The following is a 22,889-nucleotide window of genomic DNA, read 5'->3' on the forward strand; positions in this document are numbered from 1 at the left end:
CATAGGTCCTGCCCACACTCATGGGTGAACACCAGAAAGCAGGACTCATTGGAGGCTATATGTGAGTCTGTGTGCCACGTATAACAAATACATGAATGAATAAATGTGTGAATGAATGGATAAATGAGTGAGTGAATGAGTGAATGTGGATACCAACTTAGGTATGAATGGAGTAAGCCATAAACTTCTCAGACATCAGTCAAGGATAGTGGGAAATGGAACCCTAAGGGAAAATCAGGGTTTGTAGTCCCACTTTAAGGTGATAATCTTCTTCAAACATATTTATGAATATTACCAATACCTCAGTGGGTAAGTGGGCAAAGGACATAATTATGTGATTCATGTACAGGAAATATAACTAGTAAATTTAACTTGAAAAAATATTTAAATCTAATGTGGATGGGACAGGGGACTTACAAACAAAAAATTTTTAAGACTTTATTTATTTATTTGACAGAGAAAAAGAGAGCAAGTTTAAGCAAGAGGAGAAGCAGAAGGAGAGGGAGAGGGAAAGAATCCCAAGCAGACTCTACACTGAGCATAGAGCCCCACACAGGGCTCCATCTCACAATCCTGAGATCATGACCTGAGCCAAATCCAAGAATCCAACACTTAACCAACTGAGCTACCCAGGTGCCCCCCAAACAAAAATGTTAAAAGTATTAATCTGTAATCCTTGTTTTATTAGCTGATTACTCTGACATGAGTGAACAGTAAAATAAATTGCATTAGTGTTATTCCCCAAACACCTGCCATAACCTGTAACCTGTAACTCACCCTCAGTGGATGGATATTTGATGATAATTAACTCTCAGTCAGTGGTAAAAGAGTCAGTATGGATGACTGCAGTAGCCAGATCATCAAAAACCTTATTTTCAGATCTAGGTTCATATGGGGAAGGGGAGCTATTTACATTTTAAAAAATTCATTTCTACTACCCTCATAACTGAAACACAATAAAACAGATAAAGATCAGACTCAAGAAGAACAAGAATATTGGTCAAAGGGAATAGATACTCCGCAGGACACAAATCTGCCCAAGATTGAAGTCGGTGCCTTTATATTAAATGAATATTCTTAAGGCAACCCCTTGACTTCTGATGACTATCCTCCTTTGTAGCTGGCTTTCTGGATGCCGCTGGGCAAACACCATTCTTGGACCTGGAAAGAAGCAGGTAGGTTTTTTGCTTTTCCCTCTCCTGTAGGCCTGTTCCGAGCACACAGGGAATATTAGTCTGGATGCCAGTGATAATGTGCTAATATGTTTGTCCACATGTGTCATCAGATCTTTTCAGGAATAAGTTATAGCATGTGTCTTTTCATGGCCAGGAATGGAAGGGTCAAAAAGTAAATGAAAGATAATAAGTTATTAATGTTTTTTATCCTTGGTGGGAATGAGGCAGCCAAGGATGGATTTATTCCTGGAATGTCAATGGGCTTTCTTGTGGTGTCAGGGAAGTGGGCACTGGTGGGACAGCTGCAGTGGAGAGTGGTAGGAGGCGACCCAGCTAGATGAGCGCAGTACCTGAAGATGATGCTGACCGGTGAGCAGCAGACAAGGTCTAGGAGGGCCACAGTCAGGTCAGGGCCCGTGTTCCTAAACACAGCTCCAGGTTTACTAGCTCCAGGAGATCTGGTGAGTTCTTCAAACCAGTGCCACCCACCATCCCCACTGATCAAGGGCAGGGATAGTCCGGGACCTGAGGCCGAGCTGGGGAACAGGAAGGTAATATGGGAAAGATGGGTAGAAAGTAAAAGAACCAAGCAGATGGTGATACAGTACATTTCTGAGAGCAGCCACAAGTTACTGAGCACTGGAAGAGAGGAGAAAGTTGGTTAGGATAGAGACCTTCAGAAGGAATGAGCAGATCCCATACTTGTTCTTTATATTTGGCCCAGGTGAAGGCTGGCTGTCCCAGCTGGTGTCCACTGGTCTCTTCCCTCCTCAGTCTATATAAGAAGTGTACTTTCATCCTGATCTTTTTTTTTAAAGATTTTATTTATTTATTCATGAGACACACACAGAGAGAGGCAGAGACACAAGAGAGGCAGAGGGAGGAGCAGGCTCCATGCAGGGACCCCAATGTGGGACTCGATCCCAGGTCTCCGGGATCACGCCCTGGGCTGAAGGCAGACGCTTAACCGCTAAGCCACCCAGGCATCCCTGGTCCTGACTTTTAAATGTAATTGCCCTAGACTTGTCTGGGCTAGTTCCAACATATGTCTGCTTCGGGTGACTCCGAAGCATGCATGTCTGCATTGGTATGTCTTTCTTGGACTATAAACTTTTAGAACGTGGTGGTCAAATCTGCGTAGTTCTCTACGAATAGTGTGTAACACTGTAAGCAGTTAGGTGGCTAATATTTTTAAGATGAAGGACATGATGCCACATAGAAAATGCAGCAAAGGAGTGAGCCTCTTTCTTGTTTGTAATAATACCAACGGAACTTGAAAAGTGAGTACGGTGCTGGTGGGAAAAGAGCCGTACCCTTCCAGTGCCGAATGTGAAACCAGCTTTCTTATTCCTCCTTCGATATTTACTTCTAGAAGCCTGGTGTTTGGAAAAAGTCAGCAGCATGAACAAAGATTTGTTGAGAATCACTTTTCACTATTAAAGATAAACATTGAAACAAGGCCACTGGGAGAAGAGAGCCTGTTCACAGTGAGCAGAAGTGAATCTTTGAGGAGTGAAAGAAACAGGAAGGCTGGGATAGTTGGAGTGAAGTCTCAGTGAGGACGTGGATGACTTGGAGGTGGCCGGGAGCCCATCACCTCTGCCGAGCAGCTGAATGTGCCAGAGAAGGTGAGGGTAGGAATAAACCAGATGGGAGTTCACTGTATGCGTTGTGTCCATCTGGGGGCAGTGGGGACAGGTGAGACACAAGGCCAATCTACCCTAGTTCCTAAACTTCATCCAGAATTACATAGAAAGCCTTCTAAAACTATAGGCATGCAACCAAGAAGGCACAAACCAAAGTGGCCATGTCACATTGTGGATAAGAACAAAATGAGATAAAAGAAGCGGGGGCGGGCAGCCAGTGCATAGAGAATAGGGGAAGTACAAGTCTCATTGCACGCACGCTTGGCGCTTGGTGCTTAATATGGGCTTATGTGCTACCCTCTCACTACAGCACCCCATTGCCAGTATGCGCTCTCCATTTAAACCTCTCCTAGTCCCTCTCTTTTTTTTTTTTTTCCTAGTCCCTCTCTTGTTTTTATTTACACTCTTCGCCCTTCTCACTGACTGTTCTTCTTACCCCCTGCTTATCTTGCAGCTACTACACTCCTCTACGCTGCCCTCCCATTCAAAGCCCCAATTTTCCAAATGATCAACTACATACACTCATTTCCTCATTCCCCTACATGCCTCAACCCATTAGCATCTGGCACCCATGCCCACTTTCGTTCTAAAACTGCTTTCCCCAGTGTCACTGGAGTGCTCCTCATTTCTAAAAGTAATTACGTATCTCCATTCCTTACCTTATCCGACGTTTGGGCCACATTTAATGACTGAAATTCAGCTTTAGAGTCACATGTCTAACTACTTAAATGGACACCCCATAGTGTCTTTAAACATCAAACTCAGGGGGCCAGAGTAGCTCAGTTAGTTAAGCATCTGCCTTCTGCTCAGGTCATGATCCCGGGGTCCTGGGATCAAGTCCTCTGTCAGGCTCCCTGCTCAGCAGGGAGCCTACTTCTCCCTCTCCCACTACTTGTGCGTTCTCTCTCTCTCTCTCTCTTTCTCTCTCTCTCTGCCAAATAAATAAATAAATATAATATTTAACAAACAAAAACTGAAACTCAGTATGTTCCAAGCTGCACTCATTTTCCCAAACCTAGTCTTCTTATTCCATGTCAGTAAATGACACCACCTCTAAGCCAGAAACAGATGGGTTTTAACCAGGTTTTTTCCTCCGTCCTGCAGTGTGCTCTCCCTCACTGCCTATAGCATTATACTTAGTTCAGACCACCACCATCACTCACCAGTGTCCCCAGCCATCCACTGCCCCACCACCCATCACCTCTCATCTATCCTCTGGAAAGCAGTGGAAAGGATCTTTCTAAAATGCCAGTTTGATTATGTCAGTCATCTCCTTAAAATTTTTCCGTGGATTTCTACCATTCCTAAAATAAAGTCTTTCTTTTTATGGCTTGCAAGATCCTCCTCAAGCTTCATTTTCAACACACCCCCCTCCGTACATCACAACCTGCCAGGCTTCTTGCTGACCTTCTATTATAGAGTCTCTCTTCTCTCTGGCTGTTTCCAGTGCCTAAAACGCTATCCTCCAATCTTTCTTCTGGTCAAGTCCTTCCAAACCTTTAGGTCTCAACTGTAATCACTTCCCCAAATCCAGGTTAAATATCCTTCTAGGGGCATTTATTATATTGTAAATGTTCTCAAAACTGACTTCCACTCAACCAACTCATCATGTCCTTAGTAAAGCCTACTGACTCCAGCCCCTGAGCTCACCGCTGAAAGGTGGTAAACTACACTCTAGGACATCCACCTTACTTATGCTCCCACAAGGTGAATTCAGCCAGGTGCCTAACTAGAGTCAGACATGTTTGTTGCAAGCTTTGTTATACCAGTTTTACTTGGTATTAAAATTATGTTATTCAATGAAATATTATATAAATTCATAAGATATGAGTACAGAAGGAAAGTTATTATTTCTATGAAAACTAATGCAGGCTCCTAAGTATAAGCTCCTAAAAAATTACTGTCACATGGATGTAAAAGCTATAAATGTGAAAAAACCCCGGATATCTAAACAGATTCTACTGAGAAAGATTTGTAGGTACCTAAATTCTTAACCCAATTTAAATAGATTAAAGCTGGAAATAACATAGAATACATTTATTCTGGGTGTGATTTATACCAGAAAGATGATCTGGGCTTCAGTTATGGGCACATATGTAAAGAGTCCTTAGCCATACACAAAAAGGTTGACAAAATGATGTACATTTATATAATATTTTATCAAAGTAAACTTCACGTAACATACAATTAACCATTTTCAAGTGTACAACTCAGTGGCATTTAGTGCATTCACAATGTTATGCAATCACCACCTCTTTCTAGTTTTAAAACTTTCTCGTCACCCCAGAACACCCTGAACCCTTTAAGTAATCATTCCTCATCCTCCCCTCCTTTGTTCCTTGGCAACCTCGAATCTGTTTATGTTGAAATAGAACATTTAAAACATGTAGGTAACATTTTTTGTGGTTCTCTCTACTTTCTTATTTGATCAGTCTATTAACCATTGATCTAACTGGAGCTGGATACATGTGCTATCCTTATAGCTCCACTATTTTTGCTTGTTTCTGCTTATTTAGTTGCCTGTATCCTACCCCCAGGCACTGAGTGCTCTGTAGGCAGGGTGGTGTTGGGGTTGTTCATCCATGGGTCTACAGCCCATGGTACAATGTCTGGCATACAGTGTGCTCCATTCATAAGGACAATTCACATTATCAAGAAATTAATCTGTCCAAGGACATAAAGCTAGTAAATGTTGAGTCACAACTGAAACCTAAATCTCTCTCACCACCCACTAGGTAGCAAATGGGGCCTGTTTGGAAGGCAAATTTAGACAGCAGTCACACTAGAGTTGATACTGAGGAGGGTTTACTCCGTACCCAGTGCTGTCCTAAGCTCTTTTCAAGTATTATATTGTTTAATCCCCTAACAACCATACAAGATAAGTAGTAATATTAGCCCAGAAATTCTGGAATGTGAAATGGTGATGCCTGAATCCAATCCAAGTATTACAGACCTTGAGGGAGGCTTTGGGTCCACGAGTAGCTTAGTCAAATGCCAGGAGAGACCCATCATTTTATCACTTTAATAACAACTTTTAGGACTGGTTTTAGGGAAAAGGAAATAGATGTGAAGGCTAAAATGGAGCCTGCTCTAGAGTTTGCCTTGCACACACACACACACACACACACACACACATACACACACACACACACGTCTTGGATTGTGTCTCATATATGCTTGGTTATAATTCTTGTGGAAGATGCCATTTTTATGCTTTTATGTACTTGCATCTTACAAGTACAACCATATCTACTCTAAAGTAGAATACTGCTGCCTCTCTGCTAGGTCCTGCTAAGGCTCTACCATTGTGCCTCTCCGAACAACTGCCTTCTGCACAACCAGCAAGGCATCCACCCCTCTCCTGGGCACCACCACTCCAGATTATGCAGGGTGATACCAACAAAAGCCCAGAGCACCAGATGGGCCAGTGCTGCTCAGTGGTCTGTGGTACAGCAGAGGAGAATACCTTACCATTTTCTCTCAGCATCTGATGCTACCAAAGCAATATTGGCTAGCTCTCCCTGCAGGGAGCTGCTTCTCCCTCTGCCTGTGTCTCTGCCTCTCTCTGTGTGTCTCTCATGAATAAATAAATTAAAAATCTTTTTAAAAATTCTGGAGGCTAGAGTTAGGGGTGATTGTTATATTCACCTTTTTGCTCATCCACATTCTCTTATTTTCTATAACACACATGTATTGGTTGTGTGCTTAAAAGTGAAGTAAAATTAAAAAGGGATAAATACTCTTCAATCAGAGTTGACATTCAGCGCCCTGATGGCTAAGTCCTCCTGCAGCCTTCACCTTTCTCACTGAGCAGAGGATGGAAGTGCTCAAATGGAATCAAAGGAGCTCTGGTCAAATCTCTTTTGCTCCCTCTGCTTTATCTCTGAGTAAATGGGTATTCTTGGGACCTCATGAAAGCCTTCTCTGTGCATTGAACAGTCCCAGCCGTTATGTTTAATAATAATAATAGTAGTAGTAGTAGTAGTAGTAGTAGTAGTAGTAATAAATAATAGTACTTTTAAAAATAATGTGTCTGAGGGGGATCCCTGGGTGGCACAGTGGTTTAGCGCCTGCCTTTGGCCCAGGGCGCGATCCTGGAGACCCGGGATCGAATCCCACATCGGGCTCCCGGTGCATGGAGCCTGCTTCTCCCTCTGCCTGTGTCTCTGCCTCTCTCTCTCTCTCTCTCTGTGTGACTATCATAAATAAATAAAAATTTAAAAAAATAATGTGTCTGAGGCTTTTACAAAATAAATGGGCTCATTGTTGAATGAGTGTTGACCCAAAATAAAAGTAAAAGGCTTTAAAACCAATGTTTCTCAGTGTGCCTTTCTGTTAACCATTTTTCAATGTGATCTTAAATAAATGTTCTACTCTAAGCATCCCATTTTATTTATTTGTTTGTTTGTTTGTTTGTTTTTAAAAGATTTTATTTATTTATTTGTGAGAGACACAGAGAGAAAGAGAGGCTCAGGGCAGGAGCCCAGCATCCCATTTTTAGACTCAAATCTTTGAGTAAGCCTTCTTCTAAAAATTTGGAATTGGATTAGCTTTTGGGTTTTTTTTTTTTTCATCTTCCAATCTGTGTAAGAACAGTATTCTTGGGGCACCTGGGTGGCTCAGGGGTTGAGTGTCTGCCTTTGGCTCAAGTTGTGATCCCAGAGTCCTGGGATTGAGTCCCGCATCGGGCTCCCTGCATGGAGCCTGCTTCTCCCTCTGCCTGTCTCTCTGCCTCTCTCTCTCTCTCTCTGTGTGTGTGTCCCTCATGAATAAATAAATATCTTTTTAAAAAGAACAGTACTCCTATGTATATAAATTCTCATGAAAAATTTAGGATCTGAATTAAAATACTCTGACAACTGACTTTTCTGTAGTGCCTTTCTACATGTTGGCCACTATTTAAAAAAAAATTTTTTTTTAAGAGGGAGATCACACACATGTGAGTGAGGAAAGGGAAGGGCAGAGAGAAAGTATCCTAAGCAGAGTCCAGGGTCAGTGTGGAGCCTGACACCAGGCTCAATCTCATGAATTTTCTCTAAAATTATAATTGTTCCAGGCAGCTAATGTTTAATTACTGATGTTTAAAATTATTTAAAAATGTGCAGAATGAGGAGCACCTGGGTGGCTCAGTAGGTTAAGCATCTGCTTTCAGCTCAGGTCATGATCTCAAGGTCCTGGGATCGAGTCCTGCATTGGGCTCCTTGTTCAGCTAGGGAGTCTGCTTCTACCTCTCCTTCTGCCCCTCTGCCCACTCATGCTCTCTCTCTCTCTCTCTCAAATAAATAAAATCTTTAAAAAAAAAAAAAAAGAAAATGTGCAGTATGAATAAAATGCTCTGTTAGGAGAAAACAAGCCTAAGCAATAGAGGGCGAGGCAGTATCCAATGAGAATCAAACTGTGAGGCTAGATTGGAATTCTGGACTTGAGGGTTTTAAATCTGTGAGGCATCTTGCCTCAGAGAATAAGCACAGAAGAGCTAGGGAATATGTCTGCCTAAGTATGTTGCATGCAATATTTGGGACATATTTATACTACAAATTATCTTTGCTTATCTGAAATTAAATTTAACCGAGCATCCTGTATTTTCTCTGGCAACCTTGTCCTGGAGGTTAGTGCATAAGGCAGCTTTGGGCCAGATGCAGAGAATGTTGGCTTAGGGACATTCTTGATAAGGCAGGAGCTAGACCTGGGCTTATCTGAGCAAGTCTGGATTCAGTCCCAGGTTGTACATGTAGATCTTTGTCAGGTGTCTCACCATCCGCTCAGGCCTCTTGTCTTTGCTTGGAAGTCTCTATAAACTGTGCCTAAATACTATGGCGTTAATCACAAGACCCCTGAAATATTTTCACATTGTAGATAATAAATGGCCCTATACTTAGTATTTAAAATAAGGACTACTCTCTGCAATATTTAGTTAAAATTACAAAAGGAGTACAAATAAAGCCATCGTTTTGTTAAGATGTATGTCTTATTTAAATTTCTCCATGTTAAAAAATTAATTAATTAATTAATTAATTAATTTCTCCGTGTTGTTACATGTATGTTTGTTGTGTCAAAACTTTCACAGACAAAGTATTTCAATTAGCTGCTAAAAGAAATACATTGAAAAAGTTACAACTGATGTACATTTGGGCTAAATACCTATCATCACTATTGTCTCTCACCTGAATGCCTTTTACTGCTGCGATGTAACAAGTGGCCCTGATCACTGGCACTAGCTTTGTTAACATGTTCACATGTTCAAAATCTAAATCCAAACTTTTCAGACCCTTTCCAGAGGACTGATTTGAACCTGCTGAAAGAGTAAATGGTATCTGGGGGGATGGGGGGCACAATTAAAGAAACTGGCGAAAGGAAGGTGGTGAGTCATCTGCCTTCATGTTCATCCACCTCCGTGCCACACTCACCGCCAGTTTCCTGGGGAACCAGAGGTTTTCACTTGGGTGTAGTCTTAGGAACAAACCTAGCCACAGTGAGCTGAAAAGGCAGGGGCAGTAACAGTAGCAGTAGTGAGGAGAATCAGTGCAGAAAGGTAGGTATAGGGAAGTAAAGTTCCTCCTCAACACCAGTGGCCTTTTTTGTCACCGGGTAGCTTGTGTAATGATTAGTTCACTCTCCCACAAATTTCTGACATCATCTTTTATAATTATGAAATCATCATTTTTCTCCCAAGTTATTTATTCTCTACCTCCTTCTTTCATAATCTCAGTCTCAGTTCACAGCAGTGACTGGAGAATTCTCAAAATCTAATCCTACCCAGGCAGTCCCTGTGGCTCAGCGGTTTGGCACTGCCTTTGGCCCAAGGTGTGATCCTGGGGACCCGGGATGGAGTCCCATGTCAGGCTCCCTGCATGGAGCCTGCTTCTCCCTCTGCCTGTGTCTCTGCCTCTCTCTTTCTCTCTCTCTCTCTGTGTCTTTCATGCATAAATAAATAATTTTTTTTTTAATCTAATCCTACCCCACTGTCTTTCTCCACATCACCTGAAGGTGGTGTTCTGGAGAATTCACAGAGCCACAGCCTCATCAAAGAAAAGTATCATTTGTCTGGCAAGGAGCCGATCTCTCTTATTTATAACTCAGCATAACTCCTTTATTTAAAGCTTATAGAAGAAAATGTTCACTTTGCTCAGTTTCATGACTTAAGCAGATCAACTGAAGGTATGGGCAACTCATGCCCTTCCTACAAAGCTCTCATGCGAAACCAGAGGGGGCCACTCAGAGGAGCCTTATCTGGGGAAGTTTAAAGAATGAAATCTACTTTTTAAACTGTTCCTGTGTCTGGCATAGGTCCTGTTTCTAAGATATTCCATCTCTGAGAAATTTGTGGAGAACGGTATTCTTCCTCCTAGCTCTGCTCCAAATCATTTTCATGAGAGATTGGGTCTAAGATTGTGGTAAGAAAAATCTGGTAGTCTCTAAGAAGCCTTCTTTCTCCTGTTCAGAGCCTCCTTGTCCAGTCCCATGTAATGTTCTTTATCCCACATAGAAATAGCTGAGCTTGAGTAAATACCTCAGAGAATGCAAAGTGTAGAGAGGGGGAATTTTATGTTATGACTTAAGTTTATTTAATATGATTTTTAAATAATACATTCACATGTATTAAATTAACATAAAAAGGTACACATTGAGAATGTTTCACCCTTTTTTCCCATCCACCCCACTAATCCCTGATGCCCACCCCCACCCCATAGATTAGCACTTGCATTGGTTTCTTAAGGGATTTCCCAATGTTTTCATGCATATAAAGCGAACATTAATACATATTCCTATATTTCTACATTTCTTATATGGAAGGCAACATATATTCCACATATTCTGGAGTTTTCTTTTTTTCATATAAAAAGATATCCTGAAGATTACTCCATATCAGTATATAGAGAGCATTTATTAAACCACATAGAGTGTCCTTGTTGGTAGACATTCAGGATGTTTTTTAACTCTTACCATCACAAACAAAGCTGCAGTGAATGACTCTGGTCTGTGTGTCCTTTTGTACATGCACAAGTATGTATGAATGTGTAGGATACATTTCCAGAAGTGGGACTTCATAGAATTTTGATCAAATACCTCTGTTTTAACACTTATCAAAGAATGGCCTGTGTTTTAGTTAGTGCTGCCTGTCTTCTCAGTATTTTATGAGCTTCTAGAAGGCAGAACTTTGTCTCATTCATCTTTGCATCCACAGTCCCTACCACAGTACCTAGCATGTTAATACTGAATACAAAATAAACTTCCTAGTGTAACTATAACCTTGAGAACATTAAAGTAACCCCTCAACTTAAAAGGCTGAGATCTAGGGTATAGATCAAGAGGCACTTCTAAGTTTCTATTTAAGGATGAAAATGGGACATAAAATGCCAGGCCAAATGAAAATACTAAATAAGGAGTGGAGGTTTCAAGGATGAGGATGTCTCATCAAATCCAGGAACTAGGACAATGTCAGGTGTATTTTCTGGGTTATTCACACTCAGAGAAGCTGACTGGTAAAATAGGGAGAAAACCTGGAGGACTCCTGCCTGGTAAAGATGAGCTGGGAAGGTCAGAGAACAGTACTTCGCTAGCAGCCTGGCCAAGACAGGGTGTAAAGGTAGATGCATACCCGAATGTGAATTTGAGCAGAGAGGGAGACTGTATGTGTGTGTGTGTGCGTGTGTGTGCGTATGTGAATGTGTATATGTGACATGGTCCCATTTTACCTTCTTCTCCATTTTTATGACAATCGTGTGACTGGCTCCTGATTCTGCTCGGCAGCCCCCACACTTGTCAGGAAGGCTGATAGCAAAGAGACGTGGTGAGAACTCAGACCATTCCTAAACCCATGGCAGCCATACTTCCCAGCTCTTACCCCCAGTGTTCCTGTGCTGTCCCCTCCTCAGCCCTCACTGCTGTCCCAGCACAGATGTCACAGGAGTGTTCTCTTTCCATTAGGTCATCATGAACCATCCCAGCTGCTCTTCAACCATTTTTAGTCAAGTTTGAAGAGATGGAATGGAGGGCAGATATGTAACACGTGGAACTCAGTGAAGCCCTTTTTAAAAATCCCTGCCTCTCAAAAACTTCCAGTGAAAGGTAAATTGATGCAACCTCTTTGGTTGTATCAATAAGGTGGCAATATCATTCAAAACTTGTGTGTTTTTATATAGCATTTTCCTTTGGGCAATTAATTCTACAAATACACTTATAAAAGCACACAAAAATATGCATATGTTTGCTGAAGTATTATTTGAAAAAACAAGACTAAAAAAATAACAAGTATCCATCAATATGGGAATGGTTATATCCATAATAGCATATTATTTGATATCTGTGCAGCTGGTAGAAGAATGAAGTAGACCCATGTGTAGGGAATGGAATGATAGCCAAAATACATTGCTAAATGAATAAAAAGCAAATTCAGAATAGTAAATATATTATATGATTTTATTTGTGACTTAAAATAATGTATGCTTGTATATGAATTTTAAGTCTATCAATTAAGGCATCTGGCTGGCTTAGTCGGTAAAGCGTGTGACTATTGATCTCAGGGTTGTGAGTTCACGCCCAACCATTGGTTGTGGAAATTATTTTTTTAAAAAATCTAAAAAGTCTATTAAAATATATGAGAGACTTATTAATGGTTACTCCTGGAGAATGGGATGGCGGGGGCTAGGAGAAAAGAGAGTAAAATTTTTAAACTTTATATGCTGTTTTGATTTTATAATTAAAACGTTCAGTTATAGCCAACCTATTAATTCTTAGCTTCCTATGGTGCATAGATTTTAGGGCTTAGTGATCATTTTTGACGCAGAATAACCATTACAGTAAAAATTCTCCAGCTGCCCCTTGACGCTGCCTGTGGAGGTGGCAGTCATCTCCTACTTGGCATGACGGCTGCCCTCAGACCTCTGGTGAAGTCCAAGATTGTTAAAAAGACCAGTATGTCAAAATCAGTGCAACTGGTGGAACTGCAGAGGCACTGACAATAGGGTACAACAGAAGATTCAAGGAACAGATCTTGATGCCCACCAACATTGCTTACAGGAGCAACAAGAAAACAAAGTGCACACTGCCCAGTAGCTTCTGGAAGTTCCTAGTCCACAACGTCAAGGAGCTTGAAGTGCTGCTGATGTGCAACAGATCTTACTGTGCCGAGATTGCTCATAATGTCTCTTCCAAGAACCACAAAGCCACCGTGGAAAGAGCAGCCTGGCTGGCCATCACAGTCACCAATCCCAATGCCAGGCTGTGCAGCAAAGAAAATGAATAGACAGCTTATGTGCATGTCATATTTGGGTTAATAAAACCATAAGACTACAAATAAAAATAAAAATCTTCCAAAGAGTTCTTTATGGCTGAGTAAAGAGCTATGGTTGACCTTAATTGGGGTTCACAGAACCAACTTCAGCTTTGTGGACATAAATTCAAAGTTCAACACATTGAGAAAACTGGATAAAATTTCCTGGGATTATAAAAATCAATGTGTTTAGCCTTCAGACTGTTGATGGGGTTGATCTTGACTACCCACAGACTTCCACTTGACACTTACCTGCACACATCTTTTAAGGAATGCATTTTAGTTCGTATCTTTTCAGCAAGATTTTCCATGCATGAGACTTAAAAATCATGACAAACTTTGTATCATATTTTACAAGGTCAGGGACAAGTGAAGAAGAAAAGATGCTCCCATATTGTGCAAGTGTCCTGTTGCTAAAGAAGAGACTGCTCAGGGCTGACTTACACACAGTGGTGGATTCTGATATTAGGTTTTCAAATCCTGATAATTGGAGCCATTCAATCAGTCTCTCTCTGATCCTGAAGAAACAGAACCTGAGACAAGAAGCAAGAAGATGACAAAACATCAAGGCAAGAAAACACATTGATAGATACAATTGGCAGTAGACTTAAACGGGTTCTCTTCAGGCAAGGCCTTAACCAAGAATGTTAAATGTGCCTAAATTTCATTTGGAAGATCAATTTCCAGGCCACCTACCTTGTCCATGACTTCCTGTTGCTAAGATGATGATGTCTGAAATTACTAATCTAACAAAATTTTGCAGGGCTAAAAAGTTTTAGCAATTTGCCTTTCTTTCTGCAATGCAGGAAAAAAAAAGTTGTGGAGTGTGCAGTGTTAATTTAAATGCCTCATATGGTTCCTCTTCACTCTGGAATAGTATTTTGTGCTTGCAGATGTAGAGAAAACTACATTTTCTTGGCAATAAGGTGGCAGGTCTATACCAGAAGCCAATAGATATACCAAGCAAATGGATAATTCATCTTGCTGTGACTATAACCAGGTCGACTTTAGGGAAATAATCCAAACTTGAAATTCAGAAATAAGAGATCTTCACCAAAGCATACTTTTGAGGTTAGCCCCCAAACTTTTGAGGACTTCCATTTACAACTAAATGCTAAGGTACAATAACTGTTTAAAAAGATCAGCAGATGAGTTAGAAGTAACAGAAATTAAGAGAAAAGTAAAGTAGTAATATAACAATAATTATACCTTTGCTTGCCTAACTCACTTATTGCCAAGCAATTTGTCTTCAGTTATAAGAATGTAACTTTCTTTTTTTAAAAAAGATTTTATTATTTATTCATGAGAGACACACAGAGAGAGGCAGAGACACAGGCAGAGGGAGAAGTAGGCTCCCTGCGGGGAGCCCAATGCGGGACTGGATCCTGGGACCCCAGCATCACACCCCGAGCCAAAGAAAAGCAGATGCTCAACCACTGAGCCACCCAGGTGTCCTAGAATGTAACTTCTGAAAAAAAGTTTGTGTTCACCAAGTGAATAGGTTCTAAGCATGTTTGGTAATTTAATTTCAAATAAGGCGTTGGTATAATTGGGGGTTTTAAGGCACTAGCCTCCAATTTTCAGATCCAAGTATCCAGAAATAAATTATCTTGGTAACTAACTTGAAGTTCAAGTGCAATTGGTCCCAGTTATTGGAATGGTATGGGTGAAAGTATATTTTTGAACTCAGTTCTCCAGATAACTTGCACATAAATACCCAACGAAAGTCCACAGGGTTGGGTTACCTCTTCAAATTCATTTTGGTATAGAATATTTTCTCCTTTGAACCACTAATCAGTTTTATTTTGTTCAGTTTCTACAATACATATCTGTTTGCCTCAATGTCTTAGCATCATAGTACCCTCTCATCAGAATATTGGTTAGATTCCCTAGTGTGAATCACTTATCCAGTTGCTTGTCTGATTTATTCACATGTTTTTGAGATTTGTGAAATGTGGCAGATAAACAGGTTTATGCTGTGTGCAGCTTGGAGGGCAGCCAATGTCTGTCTGCCTATACAGTATATTTACTCTCCTTCCTCAAATCTCTTTCCCATACAAAGAAGCTGTACTTTACGACTCAAATCAGTGTAGAATGCATCTAGTAATGTCACTGCAGAAAACAGCAGGTGCTCATCTACTCATTTGCGGTGATTCTAGCAGTGAAGAAAGTAAATCAATGATTCACCCAATGGACAAAGAAACGTCACAGCGAATATTTGGAAAAGTCAAATGCGATAAAAGAACCTTTAGATTCTCATCTAAAGGTGTGCTCTGATTTTAGAAAAGCAAACCTCCCACAAGAAAATCAAGAATTTTGTTGAAGTGCTCTGGTTGTGCCTGCAGTAAGCAATGACATATTCCCTCTCTCCCTACTTCTACTGTTTTATTGCTTTTGTGTTGTACTTCTAAAATAAATATCAATAAATCATTGCAGTTAGATACTCTAATATAGACAGAAATGTACTTGACTCCCTACAGTCATTACAATTGGAGGGGACTCTGATTAGGATGCTTTACTTAATTAAGTGATATCGTCTAAAGAGAGTTCTTCCCTCCATTTTCTGTTTAACAGTCTTATAAAACACCAACAGAGGAAATTCATTCCGTTGTTTGCTTTCCTTATTGTAAATGGTTTATTCTTATTCATAGTTTACAGAAGATGTTGTGTTAATGAAATGCCTAATAAGCCAAAGTCTGGTTCAGCTACACACAGAGCCTTGTTCAAATCAGCCCAAGCTACCCCAGACTTGAGAACATTTTCTCCCTCAGTCCCAGAAATAGATTTTTAAAAATTTTTTACTACATCGGTAACCTAAAATTAAGATGATCCAAAAGAAAAAAATTTTTTTTCTGAGAAATCATGCTTCATCTGGTTTACATTACGGTTCAGTAGAGACTTTAAAAATCTGTTTCTTTGAAAAAAGAGAAAAAATGGGCAAAGAACAAGCAATCCTTATGCATAAGATGTTATTTGTGAGGCACTTTAATTTTACTGAAAGAAGTCATTAAATTTGGATTGCCAATACAAATATGATTATATATGTTTTCTAAATAAAATGTTATTATGTTGCAACTGAACTCATCCATTTATTGTTTGTTTACCTAATGCTCAAACGCATGTTTTATTCATAGATGTCTGGGAGAAAAAAATTTTGCTTGATAATCACACCAAGCATATTTAACAAAAGCAATTCTCCTTTTATTAGTGAACAAGTTTAAGCAGAATGATTTCATTTTTTTTCCATTTAGTTAATTCAGACTTGCAGAATCCCCAGTATACAGCTTTTGTTTCTCCCCTTGCTGCCTTTTATGTCTTTAATATATGCATGCCTATCCACTGATGGGAAAATATCATTTCCTGCAACTCTTCCTTTTTCCTTCTTGAGCATTCACTCTGTTGTTTTCTGGTTTTGGTTAGTTTTCACTAGTCAGTTCTGTCAAATCCTGTAGAAGACAGACAGACTGAAGCCAAGTAAACAGTCCACTATCCTACTGAAGATTCTAAACTCTCTTTCATTACAGCGAATTTGAGTTCTAAACATTTTTACTCATTCCATTAAAAATAAATATTTATATTTTAAAAGAAATAAAAAATTGACAGTAGTCAAAATGTGAAGATGTATTAATTAATATTTATGAAATTGTTTTCATTACCAAATAAAACATTTTAACAAAATACTTGCAACTTTAGAAAAAAATGACCTCGTAAATGTAACTTTATTTCCGTTTATTAAAAAAGAATATAAATGTAAACAATCTCTTAAATGAATTCAACCAGTTTAAAATAGATTCTTTTTTTTTTTTTTTTTACTTTAACACAATATGCAGCTAAAAGCATTTAATGATCTGGAAATTTTAAATGCATATAAGTTTTAAAATATAAAAATGAATATTAATGAATCACATGCATGGGGCTTTTAATTAATTGCTGAACTATTAAAAGAACACCTTATAACATTGCTGCGAACCTGCATTGTTTTAATTCCTGACTAATAGAGCATAGTCATATTTCAAGCAAAATAATGATTGTAATTATAACGAGCCATCTTTACTAAATTAGTTAGTTAATGTTGTATGACTATAAGGTTTTTGTTTTTGTTTTTAATTGCGTAACACTAGTCCTGCAATAAAACCATTAGCTGGAAACATTCTGAAGTTACATAAGTTTTCTTAACTCCCAAAGTTAAATCGACTCTACCATAGAAAAACAGTAACACAGTGTACCCCCTAGATATGTTACCTAAAGTGAATTTCAGAAGTTGCTCATAATTGCTTTTTTAAAAGATACTCTTTATTAAAAACTAGCCTTCTATAGTTGATCAAATATTGTTATTTTCTTGATTTGTAATCTAGATCATTTTTACAACCAGAACCTTAGTTAGCTGGCTTTCTATCAAACAAACTTCTTTATCGATTTTCTTTAAGCCCTTCATTTAAAAAAGTGCCTTTGTCCTGAAACTAAGCATATGACATTTCTGTCCCTTAAGAAAAACTTAAAGACCTGAATAACAGCAAGTAAATTCTGTTAAAGACTTTATTTTATTTTCAAAAATTTGTTCATTTCTTTAAAAACAAAGTAATTTTTAAAAATAAAGAATGTGGATTTTTTTTAAGGCTTTAAGATGAATGAGGATTGTGTCTAATGAAGTACCACTGAAGTAAGAGTAGCTGCTGAATCATTATCTCACAGAAGAATGTGAGTACTATTTTGCCTGAATCAATTATTTTTATCAAATGACTTTTCTGTCTAAATTGTTTGCTATAAGAAATAATGATATCAGAAATAAGCAAAATTATTTTAATATGGATTTTTGGAGCATTACTATTCCAATTCCTGTAAACCAAGCTAAATGCAACAGAGCCAATTTCAGGCTGTTATTTACTGAAACTGCTTTTCATTGGAGCAGTGAACGTTTGTAGCTAATGCTCCAATCTTGCAGGCAAAAATATCAGAGTTTAAAATTTTAAACAAATAGTACTATATATTTAATAGGCTGTTTAGTCAGAAGAAAAAATATTTACATCCTAACGTGTTTTTCTGGACTTGTGAGATATGTGTTCTAAGGTATTTATCATCAAAGCTATTTGTCTCTGTAAAGCAGTAGAAAGAGTAAATTTCCTAAAGAGAACCTAGCTAAGAGTCACCCTCCTGCAATGAAGTAGATCAAATCTGTGCAAAGAAGAGTACAAAGCAATAGTTTGGTGCCAAAGAGAAGATAGTTCTTTGAAAGTATTTTTTTTTTTATTATTCTACAGATACATGTAGAGTGCTCAAGAAAGAACATAATTAGCAAAAAGGTTTTTTGGGGAGCAACAAGAGAAAAAACATCTTGTGTGATGTGAGAGAAAACATACAGACCAAAACAAAACAAACAAACAATGAGCAAAAACAGCCAAAACCAAACAAATTTGTTGTCCTCCAAAGCATGTTTTCGTTCAGCAAGAGATGACTATAGTGTGAGGAGTAAACTACTCTGATAAGCAACTTGTACTTTATAAATACAGGAGAATGAATCATTGACTTGTTTAAAAGACAGTTCTCTTTTCACAGCACCAGTGTCACGGCTATTTTTGCCTCCAAAAAGGGCACCTCCTAGACTTTCACAAATTTGCTTTTTGAGGGAGAAAAAGTTGTAAGCTATGGTCAAAATGTATATAGTTCTGATTCATGTTAAACATTTTTAACAAACTACCTTATGAATGTGTTTTGAAGCACCTTAGTGGCCCAGAGTGAGCTCTACCTTTAATGTAAGAAGACAACGTAACAAAGAATCTCTCTCTCTCTCTCTCTCTCTCTCTCTCTCTCACACACACAGACACACACACCTCAAAATTTTAAAAAGGATGCAGTGGGGGCAAGGGAGAAAAGAAAAACAAATGTTATTTCTAATGAACAAACTATGAGTTTCATAAAAATATAACAAAAGCAGTATTTTTGCCCTAGTAGAACAATTGCGGATGTAGAATAAATGAAACTAAAGTAAAACTTCTGAGCAGAATCGAGCATTGAACTAATTATAGAAAAATAATAGTATTAAGGATTGTACGTTCTTTTAAGACTTGTATGATACAGTTAATATAGTTAACTTAGGTCAATATTCTGTTAATATGAAAATAGCTATAATGTAGTACTTCATTATTTGTAATATAATAACGAATCATTCAGAATATATGGCTCAATGGTCCAGGAAAAGCCCACAGCTATCTTTCATAAGTACAATAACCACACATAAATCATATAACAACTCAAATTTATACCCTAAATTTTATTTTCAAAAATTGATTTTTTTCTCATATCAAATGCATATAAAATTAAAACCAAAAAATGTAACTAAGATCATCCCCTAAAACACAAATAGAACAACCTTTAAGGATTTTCAAGATTTTATTTTTGTAACAATAACTTAGTAAAAATAATTATTGGTAAGAGTAATTGAAATACATCAAATATTTTAATGACTCAAATATTTATTTCTACTCCTTTTTGCATCAAGACTGTGGGAAATTTTTATTATAGCGATCAGATGGTGCACTGATGTGAGAAATGTTGCAAAGCATCCTGTTGATTGCTTCTAATTAACTGCAATGCTCTTGTGTTCTCAGTTTTAGCCGGCACACACTACACAATGCCTTTTATTTTGCTTTGAATGGATTTTTACTTAAAAACAGCTGATCTCAATATCCACAGCATTTTGGCTTTTTTTAATCTCTTAACATTTTCGTGGAATATTTTCTTTTCAATTTTAAAAGACAAATTTGAAAACATTTCTAAAGCATAAAGTATAATCAGTTAAATTAACAGCACTCGTGTGGTCTTTCACATGTATTTTGCATGTTCTATAGTACGTGATTACATTCTGAAACCACATTTCAATTCCTCTTTAAAAGTTACACATCTGAGGGATGGTTTAAGAAGGAAATCCTGAAAAGCAATTTAGAGCATGCAGCTAATTTTTAATTTTTTAAAAATTTTTGTTGGCAGACTATTAAGTAGAAGAGCTGAAACATAGGACCCAAGCAAGGGATGGATGGGATTTCAGAATTAAAAGTATTAAATAAAATTCTTTGCACTCACCTTTCTCTGATGATTTAAGCTCAAGCAGCCCTGACAGAGAGAAGTCATGAATTTTCATCAACTTCACACATGTCATACATTTAAAAACATTTTGATTTGCCCTGGGACCCCTGCATGTCTCTGAAGCACAGTAACAGTGCTCTGCTGTTTTGTAGGTACAAACCCTATGAACTCCCAGAGCTCTAGAAGATATATTACTAATGTAAACAGCCTCTTAAGTGGAAAAAAAAAAGAGCATTAAATAACAGGAAGTTTCCAAGGAAATGCAGAATTTAAAGTAGAATATTATTAGAAGCAGTACACTTTCTATAATTTTAAGCACCACGATTTTATCCATACACTAGCTTTCTGAGAACATGCAATTATCTGACCCAAGAAACAATCATTTTGGAAAGGAATACTTACAACTTAAAAATTAGAGCTAAATTATTAAGTTAGCATAGAAGATATTGAAAGCGATTAAATAGTCTTCCTTTTGTGCATATGAGGATAAAATGTGACTCAGGTGAGCAGAAACACTACAGTTTCAAAACGGCTACCAATATCCTAATATTTCCAGGAGGAAGGCCAAGAATATTAAGAATAGTGCGATAAACACAGAATTGTGCCCGAAATAACGTGTCCCAGGATTGTGCTCTAAATACTTCTGTCTCTTTTAAAATTGTGAGAAAGCATAAAGACAACTTAAGAAATAAACATTAGGATAAATTAACAGGTGCAAAGTTGCAAATCATCTAATGATATAAATAAAATGGCATTACAAATAACTTAAACTGTGCCCTCAACTTTACAACTGAGGCAAATGAAGCCCAGAGAGGTAAAGTGACTTCCCCAAGGTCTTTCAAAGACTGAGATATAAAGTTCGACTAGAGGCAAGTCTCTTGACTTTTGGTAGCGCTCTTTCTACAAACACTACACAGTCTTTCAATGCAGTAAGAGAAGTGTCAGCTCAGACGCATGGCAATTCTACAGTAAAGTAAAACAACGAGCAATGCACTCTTGACCCTAAAAGGTATCCACAGGGCATACAAAATTAATCCCCGATCTTTACCCAGTGTGAACAGTCATTTTCCTTAAAAAGATGCCTCTTTGGAAAATATCTTTATGCCTTCCTTTTTGCTTAGGGTTTGATAATTTGTACCTATTTAGCACTCTTATACCAAGTGGGCAGGTATAAACAACCACCAAATAGTCTCAGCATCACTGTTTGTCCCCGCTTTTAATCCATTCTCCAGTCTGGACTGCATGATCTTTCCACAATGCACATCTGATTTTGTTTGAATTTTTTCAATGACTTTCCATCTGCTGCAAGATAAATCTACACTTCTTAGTCTGGCATTCAACGGTCTTCAAAAATGCTTAGCCCACAGCACCGGTTCAGTTTTACTCCCAACAGTCTTCTTACACTTTCTGCTCCCGCAATACAATCTAGGTATGATTCTCTTGAACAGGATGTTTTTTCACTGCCTCTGGGCCTTTGCACATACTTTTCCCCCCACCTGGAATACCTAATAAAACTCCTTCTTCAAGAGTGAATTCAAGTGTTAGCTTTTCTCCTTCTGCCAAATGCAGATATGCTTCCTCCCTTGGGATCCCCCTGCATTTTGCACAGATCTCACATTACTCCACTCATTGCACTGAACTGTAATTGTCTATTTTCATGCCTATCTCTCCAAACACATTGTTTTTGAGGTCGAAGACATATCTTTTTCTCTATACATAGAACTTTGCCTGGTGTAAGCACTCATGAATGTTTAGTGACAGAATAAATAAATTAATAAATAGGCTGTACATTTTTCTTATCATAAAATCTTTATGTCTGTGGGTAATACCAACTAGTTCTTCTGTATAATGTCGAAACCAGATATGCATTGACAACAGATATTTATATCAACCTCCATTTTTGTTTCTATCAAAAAAAGTATGATGATACTCTTTCACTATAGTAATTGACTTTGACATGAACTTGGTGACAAAATACCAACTCCTATCTACATGTGAATAAAAAAAGAGAATTCTTGGGAAAACAGTGGGTCATCATTGTTCCAGACATTGGTAAAGAACATTTCCTTTTTGGGATCCATTTCTTGTTAGGAACACAAGTTGAGGGATGACCAACCCACTAAGTGTAGAAATGCATATTTGGATATACAGGAAGCAATATCCATATCTTCATGCTAAGTGAGTGCTTTAAAAGATGATGTTTAGTCTTAAAGAAATGGAATTTAGATTTGAAATTTAACTTATTTAGGGTTCTGTTGCTGTTTGACTGTGTCCAGTCTTTCGTATCTTGCTGAGCAAATGCTACCGAGATGCAAAAAATCTCTTAGGGAGCCTGTTCAGGTGAAGCCAGGGATGTCCTTGGTATATAAGCACACATTTTCCACTTGACATAATACCCTCATAGTCATTGATGAAAGGCTTCATATTCAAACTGGAACAGAATCTGACAGTATAGTCTTTTTTTTTAACATGTACATAATCTTGAGCCAGGCCCCAAATCAATGAAGAGAGATTCCAGTAGTTGTTTGGACCAATATAAAGCATAGGGCATCCCAACTCTGAAGTTACTTCCAGTCTTTTGATTCTCCCTACCTCCACTCCATTGGTTCCATTGTGTCCCAAAGCTGTAGCCTCTATTCAAATATGAGGGGTGCTCACTAAGGAATAAGACTTGGGAACACAGTAATAGTGACTATTGCTTCTGCATAGCAGGTG

The 22,889-nt window shown here is 38.3% G+C and overlaps 2 long non-coding RNA genes across 4 annotated transcripts in view; one reads left to right on the plus strand and one right to left on the minus strand.

The window, feature by feature from the left end:
• On the plus strand, window positions 1–15,526 carry LOC144320469 (uncharacterized). 2 transcript variants are annotated; one of them, XR_013386044.1, is made up of 3 exons: window positions 1–61; window positions 11,750–11,890; window positions 12,637–15,526. It is a non-coding gene; the product is annotated as an uncharacterized LOC144320469 (long non-coding RNA). The 2 variants fall into 2 exon arrangements; XR_013386043.1 differs by having other exon boundaries at window positions 11,750–15,526.
• LOC144320467 (uncharacterized) overlaps window positions 12,483–22,889 on the minus strand; it is a 23,944-nt gene continuing 13,537 nt past the window's right edge. Inside the window, exons 2-3 of one of the 2 annotated variants that reach the window (XR_013386040.1) lie at window positions 13,539–13,627; window positions 12,483–13,043 (exon numbers count right to left, since the gene is read on the minus strand). This is a non-coding gene — a long non-coding RNA (uncharacterized LOC144320467). Of the gene's footprint in view, window positions 13,044–13,346; window positions 13,628–22,889 lie in introns of both variants that reach the window. The other variant, XR_013386041.1, reaches the window with a different exon arrangement.

Source organism: Canis aureus, chromosome 9 (assembly GCF_053574225.1).
Source record: "Canis aureus isolate CA01 chromosome 9, VMU_Caureus_v.1.0, whole genome shotgun sequence".
In the NCBI taxonomy this organism is placed as follows: Eukaryota; Metazoa; Chordata; class Mammalia; order Carnivora; family Canidae; genus Canis; species Canis aureus.